Raw genomic sequence first — 24,978 nt, 5'->3', positions numbered from 1 at the left:
TTTGAAATCTTTAGACAGTAAATAATCACATTTCTAGAATTTGAACTCTTTCAGTGTTGACCATGATCTCCCAAGGGATTTATGTAATAGTTATGACGATGACATCTTCCAAAGCACTCAACAATGAAACAAATTTTGAAAAGGAGGGCTTTTTCACCTTTTTCAGAATCGCAGTGGAAAACTTGTCTATTTTATCATGGCAAACTTATTGCAGTATGTCACATTGGGACAAATGAAATGCTGTGAAATATGTAGGAGATAAGGCTAAAATCCCAATCACAGAGCATTTCTTTTAAATACTGTGAGTGATAAATCTGAGCACTTAAGTAACATTAGAGGAAAATGCCAGGCAGGTGTCAGGTGATGTGCAGCATTTTCTAGGACTTTTTTACCATATAGCGATCCTGAGCTATGGGAATCTGGGACCACATTGATTAATACAAAATAATTAGCTGAAATAATACATTTCTCTTCAATTAGAGATTAAATCTAAATCCCACATAGGATGGAATGATTTTCCAAAAAGCAGAAAATGATTTTATTGTTCAGTGAAGCCCTTGCTTATCCATCCTGATTTACTTATACATATTGCTCTCTTGAGGCCCATAGGGACTTTGAGTTTTTGTATCTTCAGCGGACACTGCAGATCATGAATTCGCCAAAGAAATCCTAGATCACTAGGTCTAACCGAATCATCTAGAGAAAGGAAGATGCCTGATATTTAGTGAATGATTATTATATGCCTTGATAAGGAGAGATGATTTTATTTTGTTTCTCAAAAAACGTATGGGATAGACATCGTTATTTTCACTGTATTCAATTCCTTCAGCTGAAAGCCATAAATCAGCTATTAATCTTATGAAACAATGTTCAGCATTTACACTCTGGCCACGTTATCAGGTTCTCACCAATGGGACATGAGCACAAAGCATGCCTCACTTGTTTAAAGGAAATTGCTTGCATCTTCCTGTCTTTTTCCTTTCCTCTGAGCTAGAACACAGAAGTGTAAGAGATACACAATAGACTCAGAAGACTAGGACAGTGGTGATGAATGGGCAAACCAAACTGAGAAAAAAACAATGATCTTGTGAAGATGACATACCCACCAACCTAAACATACTTAGGTGAAAGGGAAATAAACTTCCATCTCAATTAAACCACTGTATTTTTTTCAGTCTTTTTGGTATAGCCACTTGCCCTTTACTGTTCTAATTAATACAAGGGATCTTGTCCCTGGATGGCCTAGACACCTAGCATTGACTTTGAACTTGTGGAGTTCTAATGGGATATGGTGGGTACTTTCTGCTTAGCATTCTTTCTCCATTGACTAAATTACTTGCAATTTCAATGTTATGTCCACAACATGCTGCTGCATCTATTTTTGTTGATTTATAATTAGAATATGGGAAATGCGAGAAAACCTTGCAAATGGAGAGAATTATCACCACAAATTGTTCAAATGGTCTATGTTGTTTACAGAAAATCTCACAAAAAAAATTCTGTATTTCTCTGTGTGATTCTACAAATGTTAAGTTTTGAATCGCATTACTTTTGGTTTTTAAGAATCGTCCTAGGGACTTCCCTGGCAGTCCAGTGGTTAAGACTTCACCTTCCAATGCAAGGAGTGTGGGTTCAATCCTTGGTCGGGGAGCTAGGATCCCACATGCCCTGTGGCCAAAAAAACAAAATATAAAACAAAAGCAATATTGTAACAAATTCAGTAAAGACTTTGAAAATGGTCCACATTAAAAAAAATAAAAATAATCATCCTGAATTCATTCAAGAAATCTGCTTAGCAAGAAGAAATTTTATATGTATTTTACATATTTTACATATCTACATAATTACATAGATATGAAGTTATGAGAAATGTTTTAGAAGGCTTCAGCCTTAAATCTTCAAATAAGCAAAAATACACATACCACATACAGAAAAGAGGAGCATATGTGTGTGTGTATATATATATATATATATATATATATATATATATATATATATATATGAAGATACAGTTGACCCTTGAACAACACAGGTTTGAACTGTGTGGGTCCACTTATAAGCGATTTGTTTTCAGTATAAACATTACAGTACTGTACTACAATATCTGTGGTTGGTTGAACCTGAAGATGTGGAACACCAACCATGGAACTTGATCAAAATGGATTTTGTAGGTTCCTGGAACCAATCCCACAAAGATATTGAGGGATGACTGTATATGTACAATTTTTCATAATGGACATCTCATTTCCATCATAGGCATTTCCAGAAACCTACCTAAAAGCCACTTTTGTGCTCTGACCTGGAGCTGAAAATTTTCAACACATACATGAAATTACCACCTTTTTTTTTTTTTTTTTTTTTGCGGTGCTCGGGCCTCTCACTGTTGTGGCCTCTCCCATTGCGGAGCACAGGCTCCGGACCCACAGGACCAGTGGCCATGGCTCATGGGCCCAGCCGCTCCACGGCATGTGAGATCTTCCTGGACCGGGGCACGAACCCGCGTCCCCTGCATTGTCAGGCGGACTCTCAACCACTGCACCACCAGGGAAGCCCTGTACTTTTATCTATTGACTAATGCTTACAAATTCCCTTTTAGTTATAACACTCTTTGTAGACTTCTCCTACTAAATCCGTTGCCTGGCAGAAGGACTAGTTACATAATAACAAAATAGAAAGTATGAAGGAATGAGATCAAAGAAAGATAAATTTGCTGTTGATAGTGAAAGTGGGTAGAGTATATGGAACCAGCTGAGGAAAAGCAGATCCGAGTGCTAAGATTCAATGACAGGCTTTCGTTGCCTAAATAGGCAAGCATAAAAAGCAAATGATATACAAAATCACTAAGAGTGGAAATAAAGAAGGTAAAGGGATGCTCAAGTCACATTTTGCCTGCTTCCCAGGGTTTCCATAACACAAGACACCAAGACCTTTGCTCCAGACAAGTATTTTACAAGATATATAGCTGACCTCAGCTCCCTGTATTTATTCTCCTGGAATAATCACTTCTTAAAAAGGAAGGGTGATCTTAAGGGAGAGATTATAGCTAAAAAGATTTTGTCCAGGAAATCCAGGAAGGATCACTCTTTATAAGGTTAGGAGTTAATTCTGCCACGCACCACATCTCATGGGTGGGACAGTTCTAAGGCTGTAACCATTCTCAATTGCTTTGATTTATCTGTACTCCTTGGAAGTTATAAGAAATTTTTCTATTTGAGACTATCTCAGATTTGTTACTACAGATGGGATTTCATTTTCCAGTTTTCCTGATTTAATCTATAGATAAAATGTACCAAGAATAAATAAGGATATGCTAGGAGAGGGTTACACAGATATGAAGTCAAGAGAAATGTTTAGGAAGGCTTCAGTCTTGAATCTTCAAATAAGCAAATGTATACATACTATGGACACAAAAGGTTTCCATTTGTTAAAGCTCCGCAAGAAGAAAAGGGAGGAAAAGAGAAGAGGGGAAGAAAAGTTTGGATTTTTGAGCACTTTCTTGTTGCTATGTACTCTTCACATTGCATTAAATGTATTACCACTGTTCATCCTTTCCATGTTAAGGATTTTCCTTTTTTTTTTTTTTTTTTTTTTGCGGTACGCGGTTCTCTCTCTCACCGCTGCGGCCCCTCCCGTTGCGGAGCACAGGCTCCGGATGCGCAAGCCTAGAGGCCACGGCTCACAGGCCCAGCCACTCCACAGCATGTGGGATCTTCCCGGACCAGGGCACGAACCCGTGTCCCCTGCATCGGCAGGCGGACCCTCAACCACTGCGCCACCAGGGGAGCCCCTGGGATTTTCCTTATTTTTGATGACCTTAACAGTTTGGGGCAGTACTGGTCAGATATGTCACAGGATGTACCGCAATTGGAGTTTTTCTCGTGGTTAGACTGTAGTTAAGAATTATGGGGAAGAAGAGCGCAGGCAAGGTGTCATTCTCATCACGTGATAAAAATGGTACATTCTTTCAATATGACATCACTGTTAATGTTCACCTTGATCACTGGTCTAGGTTAGTGGTTGTAAGTTTTCTCCACTGCAAAACTGCCCTTTGGCCCCTTTCCATACTATACTTTTTAGAAGGAAGATGCCACATATAACCTACATTTAAGGAGTGGGGATTTATATTCCCCTTCCTTGAGCACAGTGTATCTACATAAATTATTTGGAATTAATATGAGAGATTTATCCATCTGCCTTCATTTATTTATATACTCAGTGATTCAATTCTGTATGGGTTTGTAGATATTTTATACTCAGGATTATAATTCGATACCGATACTACTTGTTGCTCAAACTATTCCATCTTTGGCCATCTTTGGGAGTTTTTCAGTTGACTTCTCTGTCCCTCTGACTTTACCTCATCAATGTGTTGTGGATTGTGTGTGTGTGTGTGTGTGTGTGTGTGTGTGTGTGTGTGTGTGTGTTAGCACTTCCTTAGTTTCTGGCACTGCAAGATGCCCCAGGATCACTTGTGTAGTCCCTGCCCTAACCCTAAATTCAGCTATTTCTCCAAGGAGTCTTGGTTCCTTTTATTAGAGAAAGGTATTAGGAACCAAGATTTGCATGCTGTGTGGACTAGTCACTTTCGAAAATCTAGACTCCCTTCATTCACCAAGGACTGAGAACTTCTGTTCCTATCTATTGTCTCAGATTATTCTGCACCTGCCCCTCAAATGCTGGTATTTTTTCTCCAAATTCCTTCAATTCCCATTCTACATGCTACTTGAGTGATTTCATCTATTTTCATGTCTTACACTACACCCTGTACATTGCTGGCTCCCAAACTCTGACCTTTTCCCTCAACTAAAGACTCCAACTGCCTGATGAGCATAAATAAAAGAATTCCACAGATGCCTCAAGCCAGACATTCCAAAACTGAATGCACCATCGTTACCTCACCAAATGGGTTATCCTTCTCATAATCTCCATTAATACCACCACTGTCTACCCAGCCAGCCTCCAGTCACTAGAATTATCCTAGTCTCTTCTCTCATTTTGCCTCCTACTCAACAATCAAGCCCTGTTCATTTTACCTCATGAAAGACTGTCAGATCCTCTCCCTCTTTTTGATTGCTTCAGCTTCCTTAGTTCCAGCCTAGCTCTAGTCTTTACCAACTTTCACATGCACTACTGACATCTCACTGTCTTCCGTCCTGCCTCCTCAAAACCACCCTCCAACCTGAGGTCACAAGCACTTGCTACAAATACTAATCAGACTCTATCATTCCTCTGTTTATCATGTATTACTTATACAATCAGGCAGTTAAAAAAGGGGGGTCTTGTGTTTATGTCATTATTACTGTTGGAGCACTTGGCACAAGTCTGACACACAATAAAAGCACATACAAATAAAACATCTTGACCACACCTATACTCTAAGTTTTTATTAGCACTGTGGTAGGTGCCAGAGCAACAAAAGACTTGAGAAGAGGTCTCTCATGGTCTAGTGAAATGACTGAAAAATGAATTCCAAAAATACACATCAAGAAGGAAAGTATCATGCTTATCATGACAGAAGAGTGATCTAAGAATCAATATAATAGCACTTTAAGGAAAAACTAATGATCAAAATGCAATGCTGTTTCTTTATGCAGTTATCCTTAATTTCTGGGTAGCAAGGTTTTGATGTAATACACTCATTTTTTGAGGCTACAGACAATTTGCTGCTACTAATAAGGAACTGAAATATGTGAATGATTTACAAGTTTGATAAATTAAATTTTCTAATATAGCCATAAAACAGGGTCTGTTTGACTCATGTCTATGGCAGTGCGCTTTCTTGAGAGGAGGATTAAAGTTGTGCCTGCAGTTAGCAACCTGGCAACTCTGGGGAGTGCTGCAAGCATTTGAACAGCCCTCTCCCTGCTGTGACAGAAAATCAAAGAGGTAAGAACTGCTACTCTATGTACCAGCAAAACAGAGCTGCCGCTGAGGTCTTTAAGACGCTGAACTGCTTTCACCAACAACATCAGGCCAACATGATGGATCCCTTACATCTGTCCCTGAAGGATCACTCACTCACCCCAAATATTTATTCCACAAGCATTTATTCCAGTTCTGTGCAAAGCATGTGACTAACAGAATTCCAATTCTGGCAGCCACTTCCAATATCATTCTGTTTAAAGGTGGACATTCATGTACAACCCAAGTGTATTTTCCATTAGTGAGTATGATTTATGTCTTAGCAAGTATTTAAATAACTAATGAAGTCTGTGAGCATGCACACCAGAGGTTTAAAGAATACAGAAATAATACCATAGATTAATTCCAATATCCCACAGACATCATCACTCAGCTTACTGCCAACTAGTATATAGGTTTATTTTTTATTCTATCCATCAATATTGTGTGTGACACAGTTAGGATATATAGTACTCATCTGCTCTCAATGACTTAGAATCTGATTAGAAAGATAAGACTCTCTGTTTCTCTCTCTCTCCCTCTCTTTCATATACACACACATACCATCACACACAGGGACACATATTGTTAAGTAAGGAGGTAAATAAAACAATGCAGTATATATCCAAAATGAGTGGTACACAGAAAATAATTTTTTTTTTTTTTACTATTTTTGCAGAGTGTGAAAATGTCTGAGTGGATTTTCAACAAATTTCAAGAGTATGTTTGGGACTTCAAGTGCAGGCTATGTGGCATTGATAGAATTCACTTAGGAGTGCTTTGGGGGCAACTGAAAGAAATTGCAATAATGCCTAGAGTAGCTGAAATGTAGTCCAAGAGGCCCATGTGGATGGATGCTATCTGCAACAGACCTGCTGTACTGCTGAGACAATTCGGACTGAGAACACCCTGTTTTTAAACGTGAGACAGGAATTAGAAGTCATGAGGGCAGGTGTTTCATTTCATAGGCATTGGCTTGTAATTGAGCTGCATCATACATAGGGAACTCTATGAAGCATACTCCAAAGTAAAGATCAACAGATTTACTTATAGCTGTGGGTTATGAATTTCCAAACAATACTGTGGAAGTCAGCCATACAGTAAGTGTAACGGATTCAGCAAAAAAAAAAAAAAAAAAAAAAAAATTGCTGTTTGCTTATATGATAAGAGGGCAGCATTAGAATGTGATTTTAATTGAATTTGAACCTTTTAAAAATATCTATATTTTGGATTAAAAAGACAAGGAATAAAGCTTCTTAAGACAAGGAAAGAGATACTGGGAAATGACCTGTTTTAAGGGTTGACTTCCAAGCTAGACTATTCTGTTCGGTTATTATGCTGATGCATTTGTGATGGCTTAGCCCAGACTTCAGTTCATTTCACCTCCCAAATTCCCAAATGTCAATCAAGCAGTTCCTTAAAATTTACTTATCAGTGAATTTTGCTGTTTAAAAAGGGGGATATGTTCCTTTTCATAGTATAACTTCCAAATATACAATTCAGCAAACTTCAGTTTCACTGAAAGATCATGTTACCCATTCCTTTTCAAAATCACACTGGATCCATCTCTCCAACACTTTTTTTTTTTCAAATCAAACAAAACAAAATTAAAAACCTTATTTTAGTCACTCTTGTTCCTCTCAGGCAGGAATTTTCCTTCCATACTTTAGAGGCTTTCCTAACTACACAGAAACTAACCTCTTTTTGCTATGTTTCATTTCTGGGCAACCATTCAATCAACTTTATTTTTCAGTTCACATCAGTTAGGGAGCCTTCCTTTGCATATAAGGAGAATATTCTACATTCTTCTGCCAACGTGTTCCTCTTAAGTGTGTGTATGAAAATTACATGTGTGTGTATGAAATTAGTTTTGGCTGCTATGTATTACAAATATCTAAAAGCCAAAACCGAATTACAGCTTTACAGTAGTTCTCATTTAGAAGAGCACAAAAAATGTTTACTTGTGTTCATTGTTTTGTAATGTCCTTATGGCTCCAATTTGAGAATAAGATATGTAAAAAATGGTGTCCGCATAATTTATGTCCTTGATTTTACCAACTTTTTATATCTGACTAATTTTTAGCATCATAATGCAAATACTATGGAAAGTATGATAGATTATAAATATTAGCCTATTAAAATATAGAAATTTTGTTTAAAGTTTCTACATAGACATTATAACGTGTAACAGTTGAATTACAAAACCTGTGTTATTTTTCAATGATTGGATTAAAAATGTGACTTTTCTGACTAAAAAGATTTTTTTTGTAAGACAGTTTTATTATTTCTTCATAAAGCAGGAATGTTTATAATTATCCTTTTATATCCATATGTTTTACCTTATATATGTTGACAATTAGTTTCTGCTGACAGGGGGTGGAAATATTTTTCTCTTTTGATAAATGAGCATCATATTTGAAAACGGTATATATATCTACTTGTTTTATAGAATTATGTGAACCGCTATATTCTAATTACAATGTTAGTCACCATCAATAATTGTATACTCTAACGAATATGCTTCTTTAACATGCCAATATTATTACTGTTTGCAAATATTCTAAGTTCGGTCTTTCCTTAGCATGTACATTCTTCTTTTTTAGAGAAATTTCATTTAAGAGCGATTTATGAAACCTACTGGTTTTAAGTTGGTTTTATACTGCTACTTGCAGCTTATTTCATTTATTTATTTTTTTGCGGTACGCAGGCCTCTCACTGTTGTGGCCTCTCCCGTTGCGGAGCACAGGCTCCGGACACGTAGGCTTAGCGGCCACGGCTCATGGGCCCAGCCGCTCCGCGGCATGTGGGATCTTCCCGGATCGGGGCACGAACCCGTGTCCCCTGCATCGGCAGGCGGACTCTCAACCACTGCACCACCAGGGAAGCCCTGCAGCTTACATTTAAACTGACTATTGGTATCATTATAAACTCAAAGAATATGCTGCCTATTTGAAGAGATGCAGAGATAGGCAGTGGTAAAGAAAGGAATACATGAATAGCAATGTAGTTCACTATAACTTATATCCCACTTTGCGAATTCAGCAGGAACAAAGTAATGAGCATTTAAAACAAGACACAAAAACCTTACACATATCTCATCATTATTTTACATTTACAGGAAAAAAATTCTTAATTTTTTCTAACAATTAGTCACATAGAAATTTCCTATCATTTTTTTCTTTTGATAAATAATCTACCTTACCAGAGTTTTCATTTTAATTAACTTGTGATTATCCTTGGTAATGGGAAATTATATAAAACAGAGAGAAAATATATTGGTAAACTTCAAATATCCATTTTTATTCGCCTTTCTTATTTCGTGTTTGACTCAAAAAAAATGCTTTTAGCAATTTTATTGAATTTTAAAAAAATTTATTTACTCAAATTTTCTGCAACTTTCAGACCATTTGGTTATTGAATAAACAAACATTAGTGCTACTATTGCAGTTCCTGTGCTGCACACCAATAAATATAGTTTAAAATTCTAAAAGACACAGAATCCCTGTTCTTTTATTTCTCTCAGTATCTGGTAACAGATTTGTATATCTGCAAACACTATGGTTGCCTTAGTAATACCTAGTCTCTTCTTTGTTAACAAACCCTGATTTTCTTAAAATGCTAATTAAACATAGTCACTTTCCTGGCTTTCCTTACCTTTTTGCCTTTTGACCTTCTCTCCTTCCTTCTGACTAGAAGGCAGATATGATGCCTGGAGTAGAAGCAGCCATTTTGGTACCAGGATAAAAAAAGCCACAGGCTCAGCATAGCATAAAAGAGCCATAGAAGACATTGGGTGCTTCAGGACTTCTTGAGACAATGCCCCAGCCCTGGAAAACTGGGGTGTTAAAGAAGTACAGTGTGAGAGAGAATTGGCAGCATTCACACATGTAAATCATTCTTGCTGCCATTAACTGAATCCAGGTACAAAAATAACTTCCTTATTGATGGAGATTCTGAAAGTTGGGTAGAATATTAAGTTTTCTTAGGTGTTATCTCTTTTAATTTGGCACAAATATTCATTAAGACACTTAAGTGTTAATTTTGGTTGCTGAATATATAGTCAAAGGCATACTAAAGAAATCTTTAAAGTTTGTTTCCATGTTAAAACCAAAACGTATGCTATATCAGATTATGCCACCTGCAAAGTTCTGCAAGCTAAGTTAATTTTCTGGTAAGAAAGCCTTAGTTTGGGTGTATTTAATAACTCTCTTCTTATTCTAATTGGGTAATGTTGGTAAATTTAAATGAAATTTAATTTCTCTAAAATGTGTTTGAAGGTATTTTCACTGCCTGCCCCCACCACTTTCCGAGAAAGATAGTACAGGCCTTGTTATTCATGCCAGCTTTGGTACTGTTTCAATTATCTCATGGTTCAGGGAGCTGTTGGGTTTTAAATGGATACTCCCGCTATGGGAAATGGCTGCTGTTTTTCACCATATTTTCTCTTATCATCCACAGATAATTAGTTCTGCCTGACAAAGCACATCACAAGGGACAACTCCATGGCTTTCATAAGCATCTCAGCAGTATCTTCCTTATGGCTAATTCTTCCTGAACCTGTTTAAAACTGCTTCACTCTAATTATTATTCCTCATCACTTGTCCACACTCTAAAATTGGCGGTATTAACAATATATGTAGCAGATATCTGCATGTCATCTTTTTAATGCTCCTAGATATTTGTATAGAAGGAAATTGGGGCATTAAAAAAACAAGCCTATTCCTCTGACACTTAGCATCTATACTCATACACCACCACTAGAGCCCTGAATAGATCATTAATGCATCTTAAATTCCTAAATATATTATGTCCTCCCACACTTTACATAAACTGATTTAACATGAAAGATAACAAATAGTCTCTCTCATTTACAATACAGTAAGTTCCCCTACATATGAACCTGCAAGTTGTGAACTTTCAAAACTGTGAACTTGTGTTTGCATGTCCAATAAAGTAAGGCGTGAGTGAAATTGCAGCTTACCCTCCCTCTCCTATTGCTGACAATCCTTCAGCTCTACCATCTCCCATCTCCTCTCCCTCCTCCAGTCAGTAACTCTTCTTATCTGTTCACTCAATGCCAGCCCCTTTGGTCCCTTGTTTTACTTTGCTCTTTAACTTAGACTTCTGAAAATTTAGTCCCTCTGATATCTCCAGGTATTTCCTTTGGAGGCTCATCCATTCAAAGAGCTTCTGATCTCAAATCCATGGCAATTACTCTCAAGATTGAAGAAACAACTGGAAAATTTAGGTTATAAAAAGCACATTTTTCTTATTACCCAGTGAGTAGTTCCATTTGTGTAGCTTTCTGTCACTTCTAGCCTAGTATGTCCCCAAATTAACTTAATAAATTTTTCCTTCACTAGTCCCAACGCCAACTTATCCCCCTGCCTTTTTTTTTTTAAACCATGATACCTCTGTTCTTCCAGTAAATAGGTGGCATCAGATTATCTTTTCTCTTTTCTTCTCAATTGTCCAAAATCTGGTAGTGAAACAGTACTTAAAGCATTGACCAACTTAAACTGGCTTTGCCTCCTTAAATAAGTTGTTGATTAATCAAACCTTGAGTTATTTTATGGAGACCACACTGCGCATTTTCCAAACCTGGATGGCCCCGGAACCAAGAACCTTCAGTTTATAGAACTCTGTTAGAAATGTTGCCACCAGAGCCCCCCTACAAAGTGGTCTTTCAATATGGAAAATCTGGCTTCCAGCAGCCCAAGTAGCTTGATTACTGATTTGAGGTCACCAATCAGCTTCTGCCCTAACCCCTTAAATTTTGCCCTGAACCCTGGATCCAGGAGACAGATTTGAGAGCCTTGCCCCATGTCTCTTCGAAATAAAGCTCACTCTTTGGGCTTCCCTGGTGGCTCAGTTGTTGAGAATCCACCTACCAATGCAGCGGACACGGGTTCGAGATCTGGTCCGGGAAGATCCCACATGCTGCAGAGCAATTGAGCCTGTGCGCCACAACCACTGAGCCTGTGCTCTAGGGCCTGCGTGCCACAGCTACTGAAGCCCGCTTGCCTAGAGCCCGTGCTCCGCAACAAGAGAAGCCGCAATGAGAAGCCCGTGCACCGCAAGAAGAGCAGCACCCACTCGCCACAACTAGAGAAAAGCCTGCACACAGCAACGAAGACCCAACGCAGCCAAAAAAAAAAAAAAAAAAAAAAAAAAAGCTCACTCTTTTCTCAAAAGCTAGAGCCATAGTATTGGCTTCTAGGTGAGTCTGGCAGTGAGCCTTTGCTCTGTAATAGTAGCAAAGTAATCTCAACTCACTTCTAAACACGTCTCTAGTGACATTCTTTCCACACTTGTTGGTTCCCAAACTCAGGAGCTTCCTGGATGAAATTCAAAACTCCTGCACTCCCACCCCCAGAACACGAAGGGCCAGTAGAGTCCAAAGAAAACTGGGAATTTACATGCGAGGCTTGTTTTGGGGTGTCTGCAAGACTAGTAGACATCTGCACCTGCACACCAGAATCTTAAATGTTTATATAGAGGCTTTAATGGAGTTCAGTCATGTATACAGTACAGATTGTTCTCTCAAGGCTTCCTCCTTGAAAAGGCTTTTGATGTGTGAACAGTGGGTGGAATGTACATTACAAAGGGGGGACGGGGGTGAGAAGCCTCCAGCTTGTGGGTCACCTCATGGTCACGTACCCTTGAAGACCTCCTCCAACAACTCTGGTGAGGTTTTTCTCTCAAGCATGGAGAGCAGTAACAAACCCTTCTGCAGCTGTGATGTTCAGATTACACAGTTCTCACCAATGAGATATTTTTAGAATCTTTCCAGTGCTTTTCTTCATATCATTTGCTTCAGTACAAAATCACTTCTCTCCCTTGAACACTTAGCAACATTTTCCTCTCTTGACCACTCCTGCTTTCTTGAAACTCTCTTATCTTCCATTGCATTCTGACAGTTCCTTTGTGGTATGCGGGCCTCTCACTGTTGTGGCCTCTTCCGTTGCGGAGCACAGGCTCCAGACGTGCAGGCCCAGTGGCCATGGCTCACAGGCCTAGCCGCTCTGCAGCATGTGGGATCTTCCCGGACCAGGGCACGAACCCGTGTCCCCTGCATCGGCAGGCAGACTCTCAACCACTGCACCACCAGGGAAGCCCTCCTTTTCATTCTTAAATGTTGGGAGCTTGTTCAGAGCTGGAAGTAACACTGTCTGAGTGTGAATTCTGGCTCTGCAGAATGGTGTGTAACCCTGGGTAAATCATATCACCTCTCAGTGTATCTATGCCATATGGTCATTATAACTTCAACTGATTTTATCCATATTTATTAGCTCTGGTTAGCTCACTGTCCTGAGCTCCAGATAAATATTTCCAATTATGCAATGGAGATTTTCACTTGGATTTTTCACAGACATCTTCTTCCCTCCACTCTTTATTCTCTCCTCCCTCACCTGTCCTCACCTGCCTTCTCTGTACTTCCTCCTACCTTTTAAAACTCCAGATTATCCTATAAGCTCTAGCTGGTCTGTAACCATATGTAGGAGATAAGATTAAGTGCTGAGAGAGAAGAGAACAGAGAAGGTGTAAAGAAAAATGAACCAAAGACAGAAAGAGAGATAGAAAGAGATCAAGCACAGGCAGAATTTGCAAACAGCCATACAGCAGCAATTGGAGATCCTTCATCTAGAGGAATGCACTAGGCATAGTAACTTGCTTCTATCTTTGTCTTCCCAGCATCGAGCACAGTGTAGAGAGCATTGCATGTCTGAAATAATGTTCACTTCCGTGAGTGAAAGAAGCTAATGGATGAGCAAATAAATAAATAAATAAATAAATGGTGGTACCCATGCCTCTGAAAATTTTTGCTCCCTGGCATTTTATTAGCTTCTGATCGCAAATCAGCAGCATCTACAAAAGCAATCTAGTCTTGGGTAATTACTACTAGAAATAAAAGTTTCATAATATTATTGAATGGCTATTTGGAACAAGCATCTTGCACTGTCAAAAGGATAATGATAAGTAGTCTCATTCAATAAGCACATGGACTTGGATACTTCTGGGAATGCTTTTAAGCTCAACATCCTGGCAGATCCCTAAGAACGCAGGTCTGTTCAACATCAGAGCTGTTTTTTGTTTGGGCTGCAGATTGAAATAATTGTCCCTAAAAAGGTTCAGGCCCTTGTTGATCTTTTTTGGTTTTTCCCCTTGGCAGGATTCTGGATCTTCATACAATGCGGAGCCAAATTATTCAGCACTTTTTTGAAAGCAAAAAAGTTGAACCTATATATGGGAATCTGCCCTTCATCACACCACTTTGGAGAAGTGGCTTGCTTCTCCACCTCAGTGAAATATACATATCAGGCCCTGGATTCTAACAGAGAATATCATTTCTGCTTCCTGAACACCTGGTATCTAAAGCATATAGATATCCATTCAGCAACAGCCTCTATCAGCACTTTAGGCACTTGTCAAAGAATTCAACCATGATTTGACTATGATCTAGTACTTGGGAAATGCTTGCTTGAAAATCTGATATTAAGAATGTGTAGGGAGCACATTAACTGTCCATGACTCTACATTCTCAAAAGAACACAGAATCCTGCAGAAATGCTTTCACCAAGGTAAAAATTAATGTTAGGTCCTTAATTTTTATAGAAGGACAATATAAAATATTTATTTGAAAATGATTCTGTATTTATTACAAGAGAATCATTACAAAGATATATGGAATAAAATCCTTTGAGATCTCAGCATTAGGGTAAAGTTAATCCTTCCTGGTGAATTTGTGTATTTCCTTGATCAGTCAATGAGAACAAAGGTACAGAGAGAAATGTAATCCCTTGTTAAAGAAACTGATGCCAGGTACCTGGTACATTGGTTTCTCTGCAACTTTTGAAGATATTTTGTTTTATCAAACAAAATCATGCTTTTTAAAAAATTGAAAAAGAATGAAATAGGATCAATAAACAAATATTTTATTGAATTTAAATTGAATTTTATTGAATTTATTGAATTTTAGTCTGATTTGAGAATCTTTACATAGGACATGCTTTGATTCCATCTTAGTTAAATTTGACTCTTGAATAAAGAAATCCAAGTCTGAATTTTTGAATATCTTTTATGATCCATATTGTAAGTGTTTCCTGGAGAAGAGAACTGAAGCATGTGTTTCTTTGTACATTTTCACAGTCATGTTAACAAAGTTTCAGCTCTGAGATTATTCCGTCAGATTTTCCCCATTATGCATCCCCAACCTTGCTTGAATAGGTTGAAAAATAATTCTACATATTGCTGGATAACTGCAAATAGTCACATACTTTAGTGTACCAAAGGAGCATTTCTCTAACACAGAATAAATTTATTTCATAATAACAAATGAATGTCTTTATAATCATTATTTAAATTGTACATGGCTTGTAGTATATGAGTAAGGAAATTGTGTAAGTTTTAATAGTCTATCTACCTCCCTAATCTGTTTATCTACTTAAATGTTACACTTGTCAATTCATTGTCATAGCCACTGGATTTTGTGGTTGATGATGATAAAAATACATTATATATAACATTTAAATTAGCATATAATTATGAGGTATTATATTTCAGGACTCTAATTAATGTCCTTATCCTGAATAGAAGAGATTCTAGCTTTATTGGTAACTATACTCAATTCTAGGAACACCTCATCAAACAACAGAGCAGGTTGCTGGAACAAAATTAGGAGATGCATTTCTTTTTGACAAAATTATATCGACCAAATCTCTCCTCCTCTGCAAAAAGGAATGTAATCTTAATGGGGAATTTAGATTTAAATTTCCTATCTTTGTTTTCTCTTTGTAAACTTTCATTTAGTGTACTATAATATTTTGATAATGGCCTTTTCAATTAATTGTGCCTCCAGTAAATGTCTGAAGAATGTTTTTTGATTTATTCTTATAAGCTTTAAAACATGTTATATCTTTGGTTGTACAAATAACAAAAAATTACAGACTGTAAGAAAAATAAGTATCAAGTTTAAATATTACATTTTGTTTGGAATTTATACATTTCTTTTTTAATCTCCTGGGCTTTGAATACAGTTGATTTAGGGACTACTAATAGAACATTCTGTTTAAGTTTTTGTTTTTATTTAAAAAAAAATTAGTTACCAATTCTTCTTGAAAACAAGCAAAAAATGATGTGTGTCAAATTTTAATGAAATCTTTTTATAGTTATGTGACAATAGAGAAAAGCCCTATGTTTGATTTTCTGTAATTTGTATAGACAAATGCATCTGAAATTGGCACTCATGCAAGAACATGTGACTACTTATAATGAATGGTGAGCTACTTTCCTGTGATGTGAAGCTTAACTGGAATGTTTGTCTATTTATAAGTTTGTAGTTTGAAATATTCATATTCTGCCCAGTGGCCTACTAGTAGTTCATTATACTTTTATTTGGAAAGCCTGTGTTTGATCCTTGTTATTCTTTTCTCTGGAGTTTTAGATGAATAAAATAACAAATAATTTACTACCAGAAGCCAAACAGACAAGGGCTGTGATCTTTTCAGATCTTAACATGTTTGACCTCTCTCTACACTGAGGAGGGAGATATCCATAAGGGAAAAAAGAAATCTGGGGAATACAGACATACAGATATCACATTCATAATTGACTATTCCCTAAAATCATTTTTTTTTTTTTACCAAATGTCTACTAGCACATTAGCTAGTACCAAAGATTTCTATTAATTAAATAAAGTAAAAATCAAGGAATTAATGTATTACTATGTCCTATCCCCTCCCCACATACACACTCTGAATATGTATAGGAAGATAAAAGAGGTCCAAGTTCTGAGATGATAGAAAAAAGGGAGTAGAGAATATCAGAGGAAATTAAGAATATAAAACAGAATAATTATATAAAAACAACGTATTGTTTCAATGAGACCAAAAATACAGATAATACAGATCTATACATGCCACAAATTAGATTTAATTATTTCCTATTATTTCCTATAATCATTTTTTAACCAAACGTCTATTCACACATTTGTTAGTACAAAAAATGTTCATGAGCAAATACTGATTATTTAAGTGTCCAAATCTGGAGAAAGAGGCTTAGAGTGTATGTTGTCACATCATTTGTCAGCATAGAATTATTTTATTATACTTATCTGGCTTGTGAAAACTCTTCATCTCATTTCTAGAAAAATTTTGTTTTCAAATGTAAGCTTTATGTTAATAGAAATAAATAACTTAATAAATTTCATAGAAATTAAAAGTCCTTCTTATTGACAGGAGCTGGTTAATAATAACCAACAAATCTCATGCTTCCATGTCTTGAATGTTATAATCCTTAAACAAACAACAAATGAATAACCCTTACCTCAAAGAAAAAAAAAGTACAGTTTAATTAAATTAATATTGATACTTAAAATCCAGATCATCTCTAAGCCACATGTTTTAAAAATTACAAGTAAACAAAGATTAAAAAATCAACAGGAGAATCATACCTATAGCTATACAACTATATCACTGTACATAAAGGAGCTACTTCATAACTCTGAATTTAAGATCTGTGGACAGACAATAAAATGTCCATTTTTTACTCATACATCTTCAAGATTTTTCTCTTTAGGCAAAACTATTTTTCCAATGAAACCATATTGTCTTCTGTTGCCAGTCTGGGTCATAGGATAAATCAATCTCTTGATTTTTAAACACAGATGAAGATAGCTCTTTCTGGTTTTCTCTCTCTTTTTAAACATGTTACTTCCTCCGGTATACAGTTTTGTTAACCTCAGCAAGACTGTTTTCTGGAATTTTCAGGCAACATTTAATTTCACCAAAGAAACATATTGTAAAGTCTGCAATATTTTTCTAGTGTACTTTTTGTCACATGTCTTTTAGGACTCTTCTGTGTGACCCAAATCTGTCCAGTGTTTGCACTTGTCTTACATTTCTCATGTATTTTGGGGGGAGATTTTCCAGGCCCCCCAACCAATGCTCTTGGTCTCACAATTTCCCTTCCTCCCTCCTTCTCTCCTCTGTCCTTGCTTCCTCTCGTCCTTTCTTTCTATTCATTCCCCTCCCAATCCCTCTTTCTCCTCTGTATTCTCCTCCCCTCCTGCCCTCCACGCACTAACACTTTCTCAATTTCTTAGCTGTAGTGATGGCACTTTATCATTAAAGTTACTTTTCCCATTGCTAGAAAAGTAATGAAAGCTCTTCTGTTCCATTTTTTTAGTCCAGTGTCCCTGAGCAGAGTCATTTAGAATCTCAGTTTCAATTATGTAGATTTTAAGACAGTACATATGACAAGCAACTAAAATATAGTAAGCAGTTATTAAATGGCACATATTTTCCCTTTATGATGTTTCTCACTTGTATTTTGTTTTGTTTTGCATAAATTCCCCTTCTTTTTTGTTCCCTTCAGGCTCCCTGTATGTTTATATTATATTAATACATAAGAGTGTTTTAAAATTAACTTAATATTTTAAACCTTTAGTACCTTTTCAGAGGCACATTCCTGGCTCTAGGATTACCACATTTTCATCTTTAACTCTTCAAATCTAAAGAGATATCATGGATAAATTCATAGCTTCTAAATTTAAAAACTGATATATTTTATCCTCTTTAGAATGCATGATTGTCACATCAGTAATCAATGAATAACAACAAATGGTGCAGAACACTGAACATGTCATGTGCTGCTCTTTTTCCTCTCTGTGCCTAAAGTGTATTTATCAGGAAGCTCATCAGGGCTTTCTTGTGTACACACTGTCACTTTTGCTGGAGGTCACTTTATCACAGAACTACACTCAATCTGTTTAATGCAAAATAAATACATTCAAAGTAAGAATATTAATTGACACATTAATTTGTTTTAAATTAATTTTCCTAGCATATTTTATTAATTTTATATGGAAATAGTTATGAGTGTACATAAATCATAAGAAATTTTGATACGTATTTTTCTATACTTCTGATTTTTTTGGATTCCACAAAATATGTGAAGAATAAAATATATATTAAAAATTAAATTACACAGAAATTTTGATAGTTCTTTTCCTTATTTTACTCATGCCATATACACTGCTACTGTTTATTTTCATATCTTCTAATCACTTTCTTTGATAATATGTACAAATTATTTGATGAGTTTTGGTATTTGCAGTTCCTCCAATAGAAGTACTGGAAAAAGTAAAGGAAACCATTCAAACTTGAAAGAGACACATAAGTGAAGTATGTTCATAGGCAGGGATTGGAAATACAATGGAAAAAATAGTAAAATTAATCAAAAATTAAAATCAGCTAATTATGAAAAAATTATCAAGCAAAACAGAAGAAAATGATTTGAGGGCATTGGATGTAAAAGTGTGCATTGAATCCATGATATTGTAGCACATAATTTCTAAGTGTATATTCATATGCAAAATATATGTATGCATATATGATTCATGTATTTCAATATTTTCTAATGGAAAAACATTGAGATTATGTAGCATAGATTTCAAAGTAGATTTTTCCTTAATCATCATTATTTGTTTGTCTTATTGTAAATTTAGTATACTTTTTAGTATACTTTTCAGTTATGAATCTTCCATAGCTTACTTCAGAATGGATATAAAAGGGCCAGTTCACAATTGCAACTTTGCTTTAAAGTCTCTATCATTAACTCCTGAGGATGTGACCAGGAAGTTCATGATCATATTTTTTGTACAGATCTTTGCTAAAGAAAAAGTTAACCCCTTCATCTCTGCTTTTGAGGAAATTTCATTTCCTTCTCCATGTGTTTTATGGAATCAAAAAAGTGTATGAAAATATGTGTGCTACTAACTTGGGAATAATATAGCCAAATCAATTCCCACAAATTTATTTTAGATCTACTTAATTAATTAGAATATCATGCATTTATTAATTGGCATCAGTAGCAGTATTTGAGAATATTTAGTATCTTTCATGTATTTTTTGGAAATACTTTATTCTAGCTCTAAAACCAGATAAAAATGTAGTTCAATTCCACCTCTAATACTAACAATGGAATGCTTGACAAATTACTTAAATCCTCTGACTTTATTTTCCTAATCTGTAAAATGAGTATAATAGAATCAATGTCATACAGCAGTAACAAGAACTAAATGGGAGGCTATGCTCAGTAAATACTAGTTCCCTTGGTCTAATTTTGTTTACTCTTGGTTTTAATATGGTGATGCAACTTAAAAGATAAAAATGGCACACTGGAAATAAAATAAATGGAATATTTTGAGCACCTTACTGTCATTACATAAGTAATGGGAAAAGGCAGGGAGGATATTGATGTCTCCCTTTTTCTTCAGCAGAATTGCATTTAACATAAAGGGGAGTCATTTTATTGAATAATAAAAGCCTGACAATCACTGTGATTGGCTGACAGCCATTACTGCAGTGTAATTCTAAACAGCTTGTTTTTCAAAGTTCTTCTTGCATAACTCTTTAAGACCCAGGCACTGCCCAAGCTAGTTGAAGGGTTCAAAACTCATTTTTAAAGTAGAGTTTCTCAATACTGCTGTAAAAAAATGCATTAAACAGTATTTTCTTATTAAGTGATTAGAATCAGATATTTTTTGACATGGGAGGAAAATTTTGGAAAATTTAGCAAACAAAGGGTTTTATGGTAGGGAAGAATTAATTCATGACTCAGAGAAGAAAAAAGACCACATTTGGAGAGTTTTTTTTTTTTTTTTAAAGAAGCCCAATGTATTTTACAAATGAAAAGCACAATATTTGATCTATACTATCCAGCTTAAAATCCTGTCATTTCTGAATGGAACTCAGCAAGCTTTCCAAAATTACCAGATCCACTTTGATGCATTCATCTTTCTCAGTCAGTATTTCTAATCAGCAAATCTCACCTTAAAGTATGTATAATAAGTGGGTATAGAGTTGGCAATTCACCAAAATAAATATTTAATGATATTTTAATGGTTATTTTAAAACTTTTATTTAAATTGGGATTAATACTTTATGTGGTCAAGGAATGCTGAACCAGAGTGCTTGAGAAATATCTTTGCTGTTGAAGCTCTCTATAGTGGATGTGTACTTAATTTTCAGAATTGTCCAGGCTAGATCATGTCTGGTAGAGGCATTTTATCTTAAATGTCAACATTGGAAACATTGAGATAAAGATCAGGGGCAGAAATCTGTGAACTGCAGAACTGTGTCAATTGCTCATTCTCAAACATAGCGATGCTAATTAATGCCACACAACCCAGATTCAAAGCAGCACAGGGAAACCGTCCTGATATTAGTATTGCACAAAAATGAAGAAAAATAGATGTGTTCAAGCTCCCAGAAAACTGATTCTTTAACAGGAAGCAATAGAAGAATCCCACTGCATCCAGCGATGTAATCTTTGTTCAAGCGATAGGCATCCTAACCAGATGCTAGGTGGAGTAATCCTCTCACCCTCACCTTCACAATCCACAGCTCAGCCACCTGGGCTCTCGCGGGCTGCGCCGCCGCCTCACTCCCGGTGCACGTCTCCCCCTCTCGACCGCCAAGTGCTTACTCTCTCCCAGGGAGCACTTACACAATGGACTCACTTGTTTCCCTGGCACCTCTCCTTTGACTTCCAGCCCCAGCCCACAACTTGGGGAACAGTCTGGCAGGAGCCTTTTGCCATGGATCAGGGACCTTCCAGAGGAGCTTGGAAGCACGCGCGCACACGCAGACAAAACAAACAATGCCTGGTCCAAGAATGAATAAATTAACGAACCCCCCCACCCCCGCCCATCGCTTTGAAACCTGAAGAAAGAAACCCCGGACCAGGTTGCCTAAATGAGAGATTTTGTTTTGTCTTTCAAACTGCGAACATTCCTGTCTGACGACGGCAAAAGAGATGCTGTGGGTTCTGTTGGCAATAAAGATTGACGGTGGCTTTGCCCGTGACAACGCCCCCCGTAGCGCGCTGAGCCAGGTTCCCTGAGAACCGCGAGGGGGAAGCGCAGATCTAGGGGGAGGGAATGGCAGAGGCCAAGGCAGTTTAGGAGGGATGAGAAATTGGAAATCAGGGGGGGAAAAAATGACTGAGTTCAGTAGGGCTTTAATAGTGAAACTTCGGGAGAGAAAGGGATGGGATCTCTCCCCAGGTAACTACGCTGAGATGAAAAATAGATGAATACACAAGGAAGTGGCAAGCAACAACAAGTTTGAGGTGAGCAGCAAGTTGTTCACTTCCTCCCAGGCGTTTGATCAGCATCCCCCGAGCTGCCCCCAGAACACGCGCTCCCCATCGGAGGCGGCGACCGCGGCAGCAGCCTCAGCAGCATCAGCAGCAACAGCAGCAGTACTAGCGGCAGCTGCGCGCCTCCAGCCCAGCCCCGCTCGGCTCCCCCTCTCGCCGGCGCCCTGCCTGTCTTGCGTGTGCGTGTGCGTGTGCTCAGCCACAGCGTGAGGGGCACCTGCTCGTCTGGGCTCACAGCGGAGGAAGCCTCGCCGGGAGCTGCAGCTGCTGCCGCCCTTGGTGCTGCCGCTCGCAGGCGCCGGGCTCCCCGCCGCCGCCGCCGCCGCCGCCTGGTCTGCTGGAGTTGGGCTCCGTGGGGCTTCCCCTCTCGCAGCCTCGGTCCTTCCCGGCTGCCTGCAAGTCAGCCTGGCTGCGAGTCACGTGTCAGTGCCTGAGGCAGAGACTGAGAGAAAAAAACGCGCTTCATTCCTTCTTCCACCGCCATACTGTATTTTATCCTAAATCTCATTTTTATTCCAACATTTTACTCCCTCTCGGTGAGTACCTTCTCAGTGGCATTCTTGTCCTATTCTTTTTTTTGGTCCCCCTTTTTTTTTCTTCTTCTTTTTTTTTTCCCACTTCTTTGATTACTGTTTATATTTGGGAAAGCTGGAGGAGCATGGTTTTGAGCCTTTTCCTGAATCCAAGTTTTTCTAGCATGCGATGGTTCTGTAGACAAGGCGCTGTGTCTGGGAGTCCGCGGCGACTGTGCCCGCTGGGAGCGACTCCCAAGTCCAGCAAGATATGCAACTGGTTTGAAGGAAAAAGCGATGTGAAGTATGGTGCCTATTTTTTTTTCCTTTGTAAAAATAAAAAGCATGTTTCTAACTCTTTTTTTGGCATACTCTTTTTCTGATAAGATTTTTGTATAGGTGGGATTTTACGGCAGTGTTTACAAGTTTGTGGTTTTGCAATACTGGTACAAACCACTGAGCAAAGACATGAATTTTCTATTTTTGTGCCCTTTTTGGAAGCCGGGGAGAACAAATTCGTTTTTTTCCCTCCTGTTTTTGATACCCATTGATAACATGAAACTTTTCTTGCAGCTGGTTACTGGGATTATTTTTAAGCGAATACTTTTTTCCTCCTTTAAATTAACTATGACTTTTGAACATCTGACTTTTTTAAAAAACCGAGATAATTTTATGAAAGATATCCTGATATCTATATCTATATTATCCTTTCTTCCTCCCCCTCCCCTCCCCGTAAATCAATTTTCAAATGATGGCAGTGGAAGGTTTTTTCTGGAAAAAAAAAAAAAATGAAGTGCGGTTTGGTTTCCTTGTCAACGGAGGATGAAGTGAACAGCTGAGCAGCTCGCAGAGAGCAGGTACTTGGTCCCCTTGGAGGCGTTTCCCGGGTTTGCAATGGCAACACTGGTCCTGGCAAAGAAATCTCTGTGTGTGTATGTGCGTGTGTGTGTTTTGTGTGTTTGTGCGCGTGTGTGCGCGCTCGCGGCTCCGGGCAGTGTCCGAGCCCGGGGTGGGGAAAGCCGTGCAGGGAGCTAGGGGAAGCCAAAGTCAGTCCCCGGCTTCGGGCTGGTTTTTGGATGTGCGCAAAATACCGTCCCTCCCTCGGCTGCGCCCAGGTCGTCTCCGCAGCGGGCGGCGTCGTGCGCCCCGGGCGTCGCCAGCCGGGGACGCGGCAGCCGGCGGGCCCTGTAAGTTCTCCGAGGGCCACTTGCAGAGCAGGAGGGTCGAGGGTCGAGGATGCGGCTCGGGCCGGCCGGGGCGGCCCCTACGTGCGCGCGGGAGACTGGGGGAGAGAAGCGGCAGGGGCAGCATCTTCCGAAGGGGCTGGCTTCTAGCCACGGGGCCCGGGAGCTCGAGACCTTTCCAGATCCCTGAGGATGGCAGCGGCCCCCGCAAGCTCAACTCCCGCGCCTCCTGTTTGCATCGAGTAAACAACGCAGTAGGTCTTTCCCAGCCTGTTTTGCCGGTTCCGAAGGGTTTGGCTTTTTAGCGGTGCTGTCTTTGGACTTTTTCTTTCCCTGTTGTGTTGCTTTGGTTTTAACTGCCTGGAGCCTTCCAGGGTGGGGGGAGATAGTTACTTTCTGTGATGGTCAGTTGGGTTTAATGTTGAGGACGAAACTGTTAGTTTGCATGAATGAGACTACACCCATAAGGTTGAGTGTTAAAGGGACAATGTGTTTTCCCTCTTTTTAACTACTTCATGGTGGTGACAAAGGTTTTTTTTTTTCCCCTGAGAACCGGCCACAGGACAGGACTAGGGGTTGGTGATGGTGGTAATAGATTTCGGTGTGTTGATAGCATTGCACAGTACTCAGTGCTGAATGTATTCTATAGAGTTTATGATATTTTATGATTGTCCTGTGATGTTTCCAGTGTAATCTGGTACTACTTTTTGGAGATGTACCACAGTTGGTAATAAAAAGCCTTTTCTGTATTTAACACAGTGACAGAATCTGCTGGAAAACTTGTTGGCCAAATAAATTTTGTGTTGTCTAGAGGCCATTATTTAAATGATTTGATTCTGAAGCTTTGTATAATTTGGATTCTGTTAAAATAAATATAAGGCAAGTGAAATAACTTTTACTTCTCAGATTAAGTTTTCTTGTAGGTTATAAAACTAGGCATAAAAACTAAATCCAATATACAAAAGGGCCCATAACAAACATGTTAATAACATACACTATGGATTTTCAAGCAAATATTTAAGTCTGCAAGCTCAGTTGGTGGAATGAAGTTTTATGCCTGTATTTCTTTACTCTTTGTGGTGAAAGAGGAGTGCAAGTGATCATTTATCTGCAGAAGATTAAAATTTATTGCAATATTTAGAAAGCTATATATTTCTAAATTCACAATGCACTCTCTCATTTCAGAGGTCTTCGGAAGTAGCAGTGTGAGTTACTTT

The 24,978-nt window shown here is 38.1% G+C and overlaps 1 protein-coding gene across 16 annotated transcripts in view; it reads left to right on the top strand.

Moving 5' to 3' along the window:
• The first annotated feature begins 22,230 nt into the window (after positions 1–22,230).
• The window catches only part of RALYL (RALY RNA binding protein like), an 836,785-nt gene continuing 834,037 nt past the window's right edge, over positions 22,231–24,978 (top strand). For 5 of the 16 annotated variants that reach the window (XM_027089727.1, XM_027089731.1, XM_027089723.1 and 2 more), the window contains exon 1: positions 22,231–23,434. The gene's annotated coding sequence lies outside the window, so the exon portion shown is untranslated. Of the gene's footprint in view, positions 23,435–23,681; positions 24,016–24,978 lie in introns of those variants that run through there. The other 11 variants (XM_027089735.1, XM_027089728.1, XM_027089721.1 and 8 more) reach the window with 3 other exon arrangements.

The sequence above is a fragment of the Aethalodelphis obliquidens genome, unplaced genomic scaffold (genome assembly GCF_003676395.1).
Source record: "Aethalodelphis obliquidens isolate GAN/ISIS:26980383/991018 unplaced genomic scaffold, ASM367639v1 scaffold68, whole genome shotgun sequence".
NCBI classification, from domain to species: domain Eukaryota; kingdom Metazoa; phylum Chordata; class Mammalia; order Artiodactyla; family Delphinidae; genus Aethalodelphis; species Aethalodelphis obliquidens.
Note: the sequence above shows the minus strand (reverse complement) of the source record. Positions and strands in the feature narration are given on the sequence as shown.